Below are 14005 nucleotides of genomic sequence, written 5' to 3'. Positions count from 1 at the left end.
TTTTCAGAAACTAGAAGTTTAGAAGATTTCTGACCAGTTCCATGATGAGATGGACAAGATGGAGATGGATTTAAGGTAGTGTATACACTTTCATACATGCGTTAGCATTTTTTCCCTCAGATGGTCATGATCAGTATAGGCGAGTACATTTAGGGTTTAACCCCAAACAAATTGATACAAAAGGTTTTTTATGGATTATATTACTATTGGACCTGCTAAATGACATACTAAAATCTAGTAAAATCTGACTTTGGGAAATGAGTTTTTTCAACATGGCTGCCATAGGCTTATTATAAGGGTCAAGAGACACTCCAGGTGAATAGGCCAAAAAATGTAGCTTGCCGATATCACCATGAAACTTAATCCGGTGATTACTCACATATTTGTGAGAAAAAATCAGGGCTCTAAATTAACACACGCCAACACGCCAAACACGGGTGAAAATTCATTTTGGCTAGTAGAAAAAAATACCTACCCGCCAATTTGGCTAGTAGCGCCCGAGTACAGTAACTTATGAACGGTAAACCGCTGCTCTGACGAACGTTATAGGGCGAGATTTCCTACATTACCCATGGACACTAGCGTCACGACGTAGCCTCCCACCGTGGGCTTTCCAGTGCATCGAGCGTCAACTCCATGCTGTTGCGCGCGCCAGGATTGAAAACATTTCAGACGACCAGCCTTCTGTCAGCTAAGCTGCGCTCACACTATTCTGACAGGCAGCTCTCCTCCTATGCTCTCGTCGCTTTCGCTACAACCCTTTTAACGTCACTACTGCTATTATTACTATATGAACCTTGCTGTAACAGGCTGCATTTTGAAGCAGCGAAACCCTGACCGTTTCAATAACAGGACTTACGCAGATTATGCATAGCGCTACTTCTGTTGTGTAGACTATGTTTTGTGCGAGTGATGAGAATGTGGCAGGGGTTAGAGCAAGGTTCTGTGTGTTGGTGAATGCTAGGCCTAGTAGTAATTGTAAATAGTGACGTTAAAAATGAGTGGTTGTGGAACGAAATAGCGACCAGGGCAGAGGAGGAGAGCCGACTGTCAGAGTAGTGTGACCGTAGCTGTCAGTTCAGTTGTCTTCTGAAATGTTCAGAGTCGTGGCGTAACTAAGTTGGAAAGCCCACGCCATCGGAAAGAAAAAAAGCAACCAACGACGAAGCTGTGGAAGTAACAAAGGAAGCGAAGATTCCCGAGATATTATTTACTTTTAATTAAACTAGGCTTCTTGTCATTTTGTTGCGCATGGTAGAGAAGAGCTCCTCCTCTCTCCTCTCATTTTCCTCTCATCTCTTCTCCTTCCTTGGGGTGTGCGTATGTGAGGTTTTGTAGTGTTTGGCTGTGTGCTTGGTTACTGTATGTTAAAGGTCTGTTATGTGAGTGGCTTGTGCGATGTGATTCAGCTGTTTTCAGAGGAATTGAACAAAAACTAATCAAATTAATTAGGCCTAAGTAATGAAAGTAAAAAATAAAGCAGAAGTTAAAAAATAATGAAAAAATATATAGCCTAGGCCTATAATATGCTTAATTATTATGTAGGCATATAGTAGCCTATGCAGGCCTATAGTGTATCTGTGTTGTAGAAACAGTTGGACAAAATTACCATTTAATTAGAAAAAAAATAACTAGCCTAATGCATAGTTTATTTTGGCGAGATAAAAAAAATGGCTAGTTGAACTTCTGTTTGGCTGGTAAGAAAAAATGTCCACTAGCCAAATTGGCTGGTGGTGGAAAAAGTTAATTTAGAGCCCTGGAAAAAATGTATTGCAAGTTTTTTTCTGAAATGTTATGTTTTAATGTGGTAATTGGACTATATCTAATGTGCATTAAATTTCAAAATGCAAAACCTCAAAATCTGAAAAAGCCAAGCTCAAAATTACTCTTTTATTTTGTTTCTAGTAAGCCAGAAGATATCTCCAGAAGAGATTATGGACATCTCTTTTTGTTTTGTAGTAAATCTAAAAATCTTTGTGCAGACACACTAGCTAGCATTTTTTTCAAAACATGATTATTTAACATCTCTCTTAGATAAATAATTGAGTTTTATGTGTCTCAAGTTCTTCCAGACATTCTTTGAGTCTGGTGGTATCATTCTTAGCATGTATCAAGGGCAAGGTCAGCTGTCCTCAAATCATAGCCTCTCCACAGAGGTGTCCTAAGGGCTGGTGCTGGGACTCCACGGTCACACACATTTCCGCTTGCCTCTCTGAACTATCCACAAGTATGAAGGAATGCAACCTTCAGTTGAGCCTCGCCCAAATGCACTGCTGGTGATCCCAGCCAAAGATTTAGGTTGCCATGATATCGAGCTCAATATGGATTCTGCTACTGTTGCCTCAAATAAGGCCACAAGAAATCTAGGTGTCATTGTTGATGACCATCTATCATTCTCTGACCACATTGCCTCTGTTTCCCAGTCATGTCCTCTTTTTCATGCCCTAATTGAATACAAGGCCCTGACCCTTGCCTATGAAGCTACAACAGGCCCTACTCTGGCTTACCCGAAAGCCATGCTAAAGCCCTATGTCCTTTCAGGACATTGTCTGTCTCCAGTACCAACCGTTTCACCTTGCCCTCTACTTACACATGTAGTGGCTCCTGTCTATTCAGTTCAGCTGCTGAAAGACCCAAAATACCTAGTGACACCATGATTCATCACTGATGATGTGCCCTGACAAACAGCACATGGATATTATCATAGCAGTAGTGTCTTTATCCACCCAAACAGCACTCCAAACAAACAGATCCTGAAAACATGTTAGTTCTTGCCAATGTAATTATCATGTAGTAACCTTTATTTTAAAAAACTTTGATCTTGAAAATGACACCTTTCCTGAAGCCAGATTTTCCTAGATTTTTAGTATGTTATTAAGGACACTTAGAGGTAACGAAATCAGTTGAAAAACCTTTTGTATCAATTTTTTTGGGGTTAGGTCTTTTTTTTGCATAGATGTACTCGCCTAGTAGCCTACCATGTTCAGTAAGTTAACATCTGTCAATCACAAGTTTAGGCCTAAGCTAGGCCTACAGTATTTTATGTATTATCTATTTGTCAGCTAGACCTTACACCAACTTGGCCCAAAAAGTAGGCTACTTGCCATTCACAAAAAAATAACTATTTGAATTTCAGTTCATGCTCTTTGTTAACCAGAGTTTTATGTTGACAATGTCATGTTTTTGTTTTGGTGAATGAAAAAGCTAGGCCCTACCTGACACTCAGCGCCGACTAATGTAGCCTAGTGCTGTTTATCAAAATATGTAAATATCACAGCCTAGAAATGGTATAGCAACTAAACATTTCACAAAATAGTGTGAAATGCTCAATAAAAATGTGATTCAGATTCAAAATCAGGTCATACAGCTGTAGGCCTACATTTGTTAGAAGAGCATTTTTTTTGTTGTTGTCACAAATGGTTGTCTTCAAATCTCAGGAAAATCTGAATGGGAAATGGCATGACTTCCAGGAAACTAATAATATAATAAATAATAATAATTATGTCAGTGTGTGCACCAAGCAGCCCTTCGAATTACACTTTTGTCACTAGATGGCGCCACAATATAAATCCCCATGAATAGTCCTCATAGGCCTACAATAAATCCTTATCTGAGGCCAAGTTAGACACTAGCCTACTGTAAACTATGAAATAGCAACTGTTACTGAAACACTGCTGTGCTGGGCTTTAAGTGGAAGAGTGCTAAACCGTGTCGTTTTTGCATATGTCTAATCTCTCTTAACTTTGAAGATGTGGTGGTGTGGCTCTGTTGATGTTCCAGTGGCATTAGGTTTATTCTCTACACAGAGAGGAGCTGGGAGAGAGAGGAGGGAGGGAGTGCCTTGAGCTGTATTAATGGTGGGAGAGAGGAGCCAAGAAAGCCAACGAGAATTCATAAGCTTAATGGCTTTAATGCCTGCAACTGGCTGAATGGATTTATCGTTCCAATAATTGACTAAAGTGCTTAACCCTTTCCTATCACTCCCGTCCGACAAGCAAGCTCCTCAGCAACTGACTTTCAGATGCTGTCGTATTTCACTGTGTCATTATTATGCATTGATATGGCTCGGCTCCCATGGTGACTCAAAGGGAATGTCAATGTCCCATAAAGAAGCGTGTCACAAACTCTAGGCCAGCCATGCCTCCTGTCAGTGATCTGCAGCTGAACTGCTTAACCGCTATACCAGTGGCAGAACAGTTACATATAGGGCCTCAGGGCAAGACACTGATAGGGCCCCCATATGCCCTGCCATGTGTCACAATAGGGCCCCCACATCCAATACAGGAGGGCCCCGGGGCAAATACCCTGCTTGCCCTGTGTATAGCCCCGCCCCTGCGTTGTACTTTGTGGACTAGTGATGTTTGCATTAATTTTTCAATATCTTCTCTCATGTCTGTTTGTCTCTGTCTCTCTCGCTCTCTCTGTTCACAACACTGTCTTCCACCCACCTGCCTCCTCATTTGAAAGGATACTGGTAAGGCCGGAGATCCATTATAGCGTTACGTTATCGCAGCTCGACGTACTGGATGTCCCAGTGTCGACGCACTGCTACTACAGCTCGCGTGGCCCGGGAGTTATATACAGGAAGTATATCAATCTACATTTCTAGCCGTTTTTATCCATATAGCAAACCAACTGCCCCTAAATTACAGTTCAAAATGCTCTTACCGAACTCGGCACATGTGTTTTTTCACACACAGCTTGGCCTCGTGTTGTTATGCTTATGGTCGAAATCGAACATAATCATTTGAACCCAGGCATCATAAGCACATGCAACATACATGCTTGTAGTCTATATTTTGTACATCCTAAAGTTCGACAGATGTAAAAAATCTACTTTTACCGAGGGAAATGCACCTTCGTGATGACCACAGGTATCATGGGACATCTTCATGTAATCAACAGTCATTGGGTAACGCAGTCCGTCAGCCGCTGCTAATTTGCATAACTTTCAGGAGAGCTCAACTTTTTGACGTGCCACCGGAGCCACGCTCGCCGTGCCGGAATCCCAACATGCATTGCGAGTCCGGTAACGACGATATGCCGCATTTCATTGAAAATGAATTGAATGCGTTGGTACGGCTTGCGTCAAACTGACTAGTGGATGGGCACCGTAAGTGAAGTATGACTTCTGAGCTTGTCACTCAGGATGTACAGTATATACATAGGTCAAGTCATTCAGTGAGAAAATCAGATTGACATGAGCTGAGTCATTCTCAATGTAAAGTAAACCCAATCAATAAGGCCTTTTTCACCATGCCTTTGTGTGTGTGTGTGTGTGTGTGTGTGTGTGTGTGTGTGTGTGTGTGTGTGTGTGTGTGTGTGTGTGTGTGTGTGTGTTGGTCCTATACAAAGTGAGGAAACATGTCCTTCGTCAATGAAAACGAGAGTAAAAGCCAACGTATAATGCAAGAGCGGAGAGGAGAGGAGAGGAGAAAGAGCAGCGAGGCTACAAGGTGAGTGACAGGCCAGACTGAACTGCAGCTAGAGTTGGAAATGAAATAGTAAAGTCAGTAGCCATGCTGCTTTTATTATTGCCATTTTACCACCATATATTTCTATTGATTTCTTGGATGGATTGAAGTTTTCTCTTTGTTTACAGACAGAGAGAGAGAGAGAGAGAGAGAGAGAGAGAGAGAGAGAGAGAGAGAGAGAGAGAGAGAGAGAGAGAGAGAGAGAGAGGAAGCAGCAGGGGCTAGGCAGGGCAGCAGACAGAGGTGGAGTGATCAGATCAGAGGAGGCTCACTGTACACTGGCTGGCTATGTGCAAATTCAATTCAGAGATGCCAGAAACTGAGATGGAGAGAGGCAGACAAAGACACACAAAAAAGACAAACTGAATGGAGAGAACTTATAGTCAAAGAGGAAACAGAGATATGGAGAAGAGAATTAAAGGAACACTGCAAACCAGTGTTATAGATGACATACCATAGTAGACAATTGAAGGGAAAACATCAGAAGGTTTATTGAATAAAACATTTGAAAAACTAAGATAAGGCTTTGTGAAGGATTTACAAGAAAAGCCGGTACAATGTGACGTTTGTGGCACGACTGTGACTGTGACTGTGAAGCAGAGCCACCACCAGGAGCTGTTACTGTGACTGAGGGGGGTGGTAAACTCAGGAGACGCTCTGAAGGGCGGGGTGTGGTCAGGATTGACCTACACGGCTGGACCACTGCACACCATCATGCAGCCATCCACACACACACACACACACACACACACACACACACACACACACACACACACACACACACACACACACACACACACACACACACACACACACTATCACTGTAGCACACATAGGCTACCGTAGCACACATAGGCTACCGTAGCACCTTCTCTTTCTCCAACACTTGCACAAAGACAAAGACACACAAACATCTCTCTCTCTCTCTTTCTCTTTCTCTTTCTCTCTCTCTCTCTCTCTCTCTCACACACGATGCACAACCACAGACATGCAAGCTCAGACAATGTCACAGTCACATACACACTGCATCTGCCACTTTACGAAAATGAAAACGAGTGTAGGAAATGATCGCATTGACATTGTGAGAGACATTCAATTATAGAAAATAAGACAATAGATTGAATAGTCTGCTGTGTGAAAGACGTGTAAGATCAGACAGAGAACAAGAGTAGAGAAACTGTAAACTGGGAGAGAGGAACAGTGACACCAGAGAGAGAGAGAGAGAGAGAGAGAGAGAGAGAGAGAGAGAGAGAGAGAGAGAGAGAGAGAGAGAGAGGGAGGAAGTGCTGGAGTGAAAGTAGAGACCACATAAAGAGGAGTATTGAGTGCGGAAAGGGAGGAGAGGGGAAGACACTAAAGCTTTGACCTGGTCAGGGGCCACCAAAGAAGACCAGCCCAATCTGGTGTCCTCAGCAGGGAAGCTGACAAGGGGGGACAAAGGGGTCACTTATCGCGGGCCCAGGGAGAGAGGGGGCCCCAGAATTGGATCCTCATTATATTGTATGCATTGTGACTGACTGGGGCCCCTTCAGATGTGTTTGTCCAGGGCCCAGCCAAAGCTATCAGTGGCCCTGGTCCTTGGTATAGCCAGAGAGGGGAGGGGGGAGGGGGGGGGGCAAGAAAGACACGCGCCACCACCCCCTACTCACCGTCCATCTGCTGAGGAGGACGCAGAGAAGGGCAGGGGGGAGGGCCGGGCCGGCGGGGCTGAGGGAGGCAGTGGGCGTTGGAGGACTAGCAGACACTAGTAGTCCACACACACACACGGTAGTCCACACACACACGATAGTCCACTCAGGAGTAGGAGGAGGAGGAGGAGGAGGTGGGGCCGTTGCTGGTGACCGCTCATGTCCAGCAACATATTTTTAAACAAATTGGACTTCCTTTCAGGGGAACAATGTTGATGGTGTGTTGGGGCGAGGAGGGGAATTTAGGCAACGGCCTAAGAATGCTGCTTTCCAATATGATGGGAGATTGGAAACTGTTAATGTGTTTTAAGAAATCATTTAATCTCTTTCCTAAGATAAATTGCTTTGTATTTGGCCCTTTTGATGTTCTCAAAATGTGCTATCTGTGTATGCAGTAGAACACTATAAACATGAGACATTATTTGGCCATTTTTGTATTATTTATAATAAATGGGAAATACCAAATGCAATGAGTACATTTATATAAAAAAACTCCTCTTAGTTTCAGTATGTGATCCTTAACAGAAGGGCAGTGTTCTATCCTGTTGTACATTAGACACTCGGGCATCACTAACAGACTACTGGAACCTAGCCACATCATAGAAGCTGTGTGTGTGTGTGTGTGTGTGCGTGTGTGTGTGTGTGCGTGTGTGTGCGTGCGTGTGCGTGTGCGTGCGTTTGCGTGTGTGTGTGTGTGTCTGTGTGTGTGTCTGTGTGTGTGTGATGGAGAGAGAGAGAGCTGGTGGGTAGAGAAAGGAGGGGTATGGCTTCTGTCAAGGGAATTCAGAGAGCGAGCGAGCTAGAGAGCGAGAAGCAGAGCCTGAAAAGAAAGAGATGATGTCATCTCCACCAGTCGACCAATCAGCGTGCGGGTGGGAGGGACGTCAGCCCTGAAGAGAGGCAGGCAGGCAGGGAGGCGGAGGATGGGAGAAAGAGTCGGACTGGGTGTGTTTTTTTTCTATCACTGCAGCATCAGTGCAGACCACTAGCCTTATTGCCTTCACTGGTTATCTTAACAGAGAGAGAGAGAGGGTGGAACAAGGAGGCCAACAGAGAGAGACAGAGAGACCAGCGCGCACTGTTGAAGTGGAACTGCTGGGACGGAGAAAAGGAAAGAGCAAGGAAGAGAAAATCAAGAGGAGAGAGGACCATCGCAGTCCAGCACCTCATCTCACCTGATAAGAAGGTAAGACATTTTTGCCAAGGAGCACCTGAAATTATTTTTAAATAGACAATAGGAAGAGGAATGCAGATCTTTCAATGGACCGGAGAGGCTCTAGTCGGCACTGAGAGAGCAGCAGGTCCACACCTTGTCTGGGAGTCTGTGTTGGCTGGACCCATGTGTGATGTGATAGGCGTGGGCTCCCGATGCGCTGAAGGTGGAATGCGATGCAGAAAGAACCATCTCCGCCCCAACTTCCCTCTTTTTTTTTACACACATGCTGGGGAGATGTCTGTAATATTGCACCTGACTTGGCTCTGATGGCTTAAAATGTGGCAGCTTTGAATGTGTTAATGTGTATTTTTAAAGACACATTTGTTTTCAGAAAAATGTGTTCGCATGTCTCTTCTTCTGGTGGCTTAAAATGTGCAGCTTTGAATGTGTTAATGCGTGCTTTATTTAAACACACATTTGTCTTAAGTGAAAAATGTGCTCGCATGTGGAAAATGTACTTGTATGAAACTCACATCATATTGAAGCTGCTAAGCCTGCCCAGGCAGGTGTCAGTCCTGTTTTCATCTGGGCTGTCTTCAGCGGTGTAGTTTGGCAGGGTGGGCAGGGCACTACTCGCGCAGAGTTTTATTTGTTAATGTTACACAACATGAAGTATCAGGGGTGTCATTCAGCTGATAAATATTTAATGATTAGTGCGTGTGTGTGTGTCTTGCGTGCTTCTGCCTTTTTTGGTCGGAGGCGGCAGACACATCGCAGGTTAAGGCAGGACAGACAAGTCTCTCTCAGCATCGTTTATGTCCACAGCCAGAGTGCGGTCCAGCTGTCAGTCCAGTGGTAGTTGGGTGTCGTGGGATGGAGTCTACCCTCCAATGCGCATTGATGCATAATTTAGTGAAATCGTTACTCTCTTTCAATGTTTTTTCGCCTCATACTGTGCCAGCAATGCGCAGCGATGCAGTCCTGCTGGGTTTGCCTGAATGCTGAAGTTGTAAATATTGTTGAGGGTTTCAATCTGGCCTTTGTGAGTAGCATTGTGAGTTCTGTGCCTGTGCGGCTTGCAGGCATGCTGTTGTGCTGTGTGTGTGTGGTCATTGTGACTTGTCACACGCTGAGTTATGACTTGGTTATATGGTTTATATTGGATTATGGAGTATAGGCTTGTGTGTGTGTGTGTGTGTGCGTGTGCGTGTGCGTGTGCGTGTGTGCGCGCGTGTGTGTGTGTGTGTGTGTGTGTGTGTGTGTGTGTGTGAAGCATTACTGTATGAGTGATGAGTCCGCAAGGATGTGTTTGTTTATGTGTGTCCAAGCATGTGTGTGTGTCCGTGTGTGTCCAAGTGTGTGGCATATACACTGTGAGTGATGAGTCCGCAAGAGTGTGTGTGTGTTTGTGTGCGTGTTTGTGTGTGTGTGTGTGTGTGTGTGTGTGTGTGGGCGTGCGCGTGCGTGTGTATATATATATATGTGTGTGTGTGTGTGTGTGTGTGTGTGTGTGTGTGTATATGTGTGTGTATATGTGTGTGTGTGTGTGTGTGTTGACCTGTGCAGTGCTCCTCCGGGATGTATAGGTTAAGTTGCTCCGCTGTATCTCCAGGGTTACGTGCAAACACAGCCACACATTCCTGTCTCTCACTCTGCCAACCGTTGCCCTATCCAACCATCCTCTCCTTCTGTTACCTCTCACTCTTCCTCCCCCCGTCCCTCGCTCCCTCTCTCTCTCTCAATATGTTTCTCTTGCTTTCTTCCGTTTGTCTCTCTTGTTCCTCTCATCTTTTTTTCTGTTTCTCCTCTCTTTCCATTTCCCTGTTTTCTCCATGTTTATTTCTTAGCCTCATAAAGCTTTGTCACCTCGTCTCACCTCTCTTCCCGCTTGTCCTCCTCTGCCTTATGCCACTCTGCTCTTTCACAGCCTTCTCCAGCGTTTAGAGTACTCTGGTGCGTCTTTACTGTTAAAACATTTTGACATTCACTGTCCTCTCGCATCTCAGCCTGGAGCTGAGATGCTTCACGGTGATTTGGTTGTGCTCATCTCCCTTGCATTTCAGCTGAGAACGACACAATGAATGTGGTGTTTATGGCTGTCTTTGTAGATTTAATGCTGAAAAATAGGTTTGTTACTGTATGTATGGGTTACACTGAGCTATATGATAATAAGGTGTGCGCCATGCATACAGTACCTACATCCACACACGCAGATGCATGCACACACTCACACACACGCGCGTGCACACACACACACGCGTGCACACACACACACACACACACACACACACACACACACACACACACACACACACACACACACACACACACACACACACACACACACACACACACACACACACACCGACAGGCAGACAAATGTGCACTCAGGAACTAAGTGCTCCCATCTTGCAGCTAATGTGGAGATGTGTCTGTACAATACTTATGTACAGAATAAGAATGAGAATGTATTATTATCTTCTACATGTGGAGTACGAGCAGCCAGTGCCGTGATGCATACCGCCCATTAATGTTTATGGACTCCTCCTGCCTCTATACACTTTATTCCCCAGCTCTGCCAGAGTGACACAGGTTCGATACCAGCCAAAAAGCATCTTAGGCAAATGAAACTGTTTGCACAGTGCGACAAGGGGCTGGGTCAGTGCATTTGTAGATTTGTGTATGGGAGGGAGGCGGACGGTCGTTTGACAGGGCTGATTTCATTTGAAATGCAAAAAGGCCACTTGACCTGATTTAATAAATGAACTTCTGGATGGATGACAGGAAGTGAGTGAGAGTGAAAAGGCCAAGGAGACTGACAGAAGTTATGGTCACTCTGTGCAACCAGGCTGGCTGGAATAAAGCAGAATGATGGCTATTGGAAACTTTCCACAAGAACTGGCTCCGGAATGAACCACAGCCTCAGCCAGAGCCAAGTGTGCTTGAGCGAGCCAGGTCTTCGTGCCCTAACGTCCCAGGCCAAAGCACTGCTCTTATGACGGGAGGAAGCTTTAAAAGTTGAGCTTCGCCAGAGACAAAAGTGACTGAACTTTGAGGAGTCCACAGGAAGTGTCAGTTTAGTGGGGATGTGACAGGAAGTCCGATTAATGAGTGTTGGAGGGGAAGGATGAGAATAGGGCGAACGCTCGTTTTTACTTTAAGAGGCAGATTCTAATTGGACATCAACTGATCTTCATTTTACCCCTTTAGCAGAGACTATTAACCCATTGATGCCTGATGTTGCGTTGCGCAACATTGGCCCTGGCGCCTGGAGCTGCACTATGCAACATTTAGGCTCATGAAATTTGAGACAACTTTATTAAAAATCTCTGTTTGTAAGCCCCCCACATTTTGGGTCGTTTCCCGACCCTGCCCCATCTCTCTCTCCCAATCATTTCCTGTCTCTCACACTGTCCTGTAATAATAAAGCCCAAAAAGCCCCAAAAAATACTTTGGAAAAAAAAACCTCTCTGTTTGTTTGAGATGAATGAACACATTCTAATGAAAGATGAAGGTCTTACCGTTTAAATGCAACTTCAGAAGCTGAGATATTTAGGGTTTTATAGGCTGAGGGCAGCTTTTCTTAAAAAGGGCTCAGGCATTCAGCACCCTTTTTTGGGTTAAACCAGGAGGACTATGTGGTGTCCAATAAAAAGGGAACAGCAGAGTTTAAAAAAGCCTAAAGAATGAAGGATATTATATTGTTGATGAATGCATTCTTTCATTGAATGATCTAGACTCCCATTCTTACTGGTGATGCAGTGGCGTGTGAGAGGAAGTGAAGTATGGCTTTGGCTCTCTGTTCTTTTCCCCTTTTATTTCAATTAATTAAATTCTCGCCCCCTCTCTTCTCCGTTGCTTGTGTTCTCTCCCTGTGCGTTGTTATCAAATTCTCCCCTTCTCCCATCTCTCTGTATTGCTTCCCCCATCTCCCTCTCCAAACCTGACCTTTCCTGTGCCCATCTATTTCCGATCTTCAGGCTGACAGAATGGGGCCTTTGTTGCTGAAAAATGAAGGAAACTCTCTCTCTCTCTTCCCCACTCACGCATCCCACTCCCACACTTTTCCCACTCTCTTCCTAACAGCTACCGGGGGATTTTAGGGATGGCTGGGTGGGTTGTTGGTGGGAGTGTATGCATGCAGGGCTACTGTGCCAGTGTGATTTCAGCCCAGCACTCCTATTTTCTGTACAGTAGAATACATACGTCATCTCTATTCGACTTTTTTTCTCCTAGCCGGAACCCCAGTCTGCAGATTTTTACCGGTGACTCCTTGCAGGTGATTTCCAGAGGCTGCCGCTCTTCCGCTAGAACAGGGGTGGGGAACCTTTTTCATTCGAGGGGCCACTTCACCCTCTGAGGACCGCACTATGAACACAAACCAGGATTTCCCCCTGCACTTAAGGCCTATATTGAAGACAGCCAGCTTTAAAGCAGACCCCACCTTCTCTAGGTCCCCTGAATATAATTTAATTGCCTTTGCAAATGTAATTTCTAAGGTTCCTTAACAAAATATGTTATATTTCATGTGAAGTTACATTACATTGAAATTATGTCTGGGGCTGGATAAAACGGCCTCAAGGGCCGTGAACGACTCTCGAGCCATAGGTTCCCCTCTCCTGAGCTGGAGTACGTGTAGTGTCTGTGTTGAGGGTGGGGCTGGAGAGTGTAGTGTAGTGTCCAAGTAGAGCCCCATGCAGCTTCAGCACGTGTTGTATTACACAAGACCAAGTGTCTATCCAGCTTGGAGTTATGATAATGAACCACAGGGTTCGTGTGGGCGGGGGGGGCGCGGGGGTGTTTGTCTTCACGGGCCTAGTCATGGTGACATTTCAGAGACTGGGGGGCTCTATGCTTAGGGGGCAGAGGGCCCGTTGGGGGGCAGAGAAGGCCATACTGGGGTTATGTTGCATGCTGGCTTGGTGCTCCCTCCGTTGCAACCCCAGAAGAAAAGCGTGGTTCTATTGGGCCAGTGTTGGGGCGTGTGGGGCTCTATACTAGAGGGGGCAGAGGGCCGGTTGGGGGGCAGAGAAGGCCATAGTGAAGTTATGTTGCATTCTGGCTTGGTGCTCCCTCCATTGCACCCCCAGAAGAAAAGCAGCAAAGTTCTATTGGGCCAGTGTTGGAGGCGTGTGTACAGCACACACATGTTCCTCTGACCGCCAATGACTTAGTGCTCCCTCCATGGCACCCCCAGAAGAAAAGCATGGTTCTATTGGGCCAGTGTTGGAAGGACGTGTGTACTGCACACACATGTTCCTCTGACCGCCAATGAGTGATAACCCTGTTGGAGAAATAAGGCTTTCATTTGCAGCAGGAGATTATGAAGATGAAGGCCATGAGTGTCAGCGAGCACACAGACACACTCACATGCACGTACACACACACAGATACTGTGTGGACATGCACACTTCCGCACACACATGCTTGAATCCACATGGATGTACACACACATCCACATCACTCAATATGCAGTCATGTTCATATGTGCTCACACACACACACACACACACACACACACACACACACACACACACACACACACACACACACACACACACACACACACACACACACACACACACACACTGAATGTGTTAATTTAATAATAAAACACCCTCTGTGGTCAGTAATCTTATTATGCACACAGGCCGTCTTAAGCCTTGTAGATGTGAAATAGAAATAGA

The 14005-nt window shown here is 45.2% G+C and overlaps 1 protein-coding gene across 1 annotated transcript in view; it reads left to right on the top strand.

The window, feature by feature from the left end:
- The first annotated feature begins 5398 nt into the window (after nucleotides 1-5398).
- Nucleotides 5399-14005, top strand: part of LOC134457585 (neural cell adhesion molecule L1.1-like) — a 78834-nt gene continuing 70227 nt past the window's right edge. The window contains exons 1-2 of the mRNA XM_063209590.1: nucleotides 5399-5456; nucleotides 8182-8348. The gene's annotated coding sequence lies outside the window, so the exon portion shown is untranslated. The remainder of the gene's footprint in view (nucleotides 5457-8181; nucleotides 8349-14005) is intronic.

The sequence above is a fragment of the Engraulis encrasicolus genome, chromosome 10, assembly GCF_034702125.1.
Source record: "Engraulis encrasicolus isolate BLACKSEA-1 chromosome 10, IST_EnEncr_1.0, whole genome shotgun sequence".
In the NCBI taxonomy this organism is placed as follows: domain Eukaryota; kingdom Metazoa; phylum Chordata; class Actinopteri; order Clupeiformes; family Engraulidae; genus Engraulis; species Engraulis encrasicolus.
Note: the sequence above shows the minus strand (reverse complement) of the source record. Positions and strands in the feature narration are given on the sequence as shown.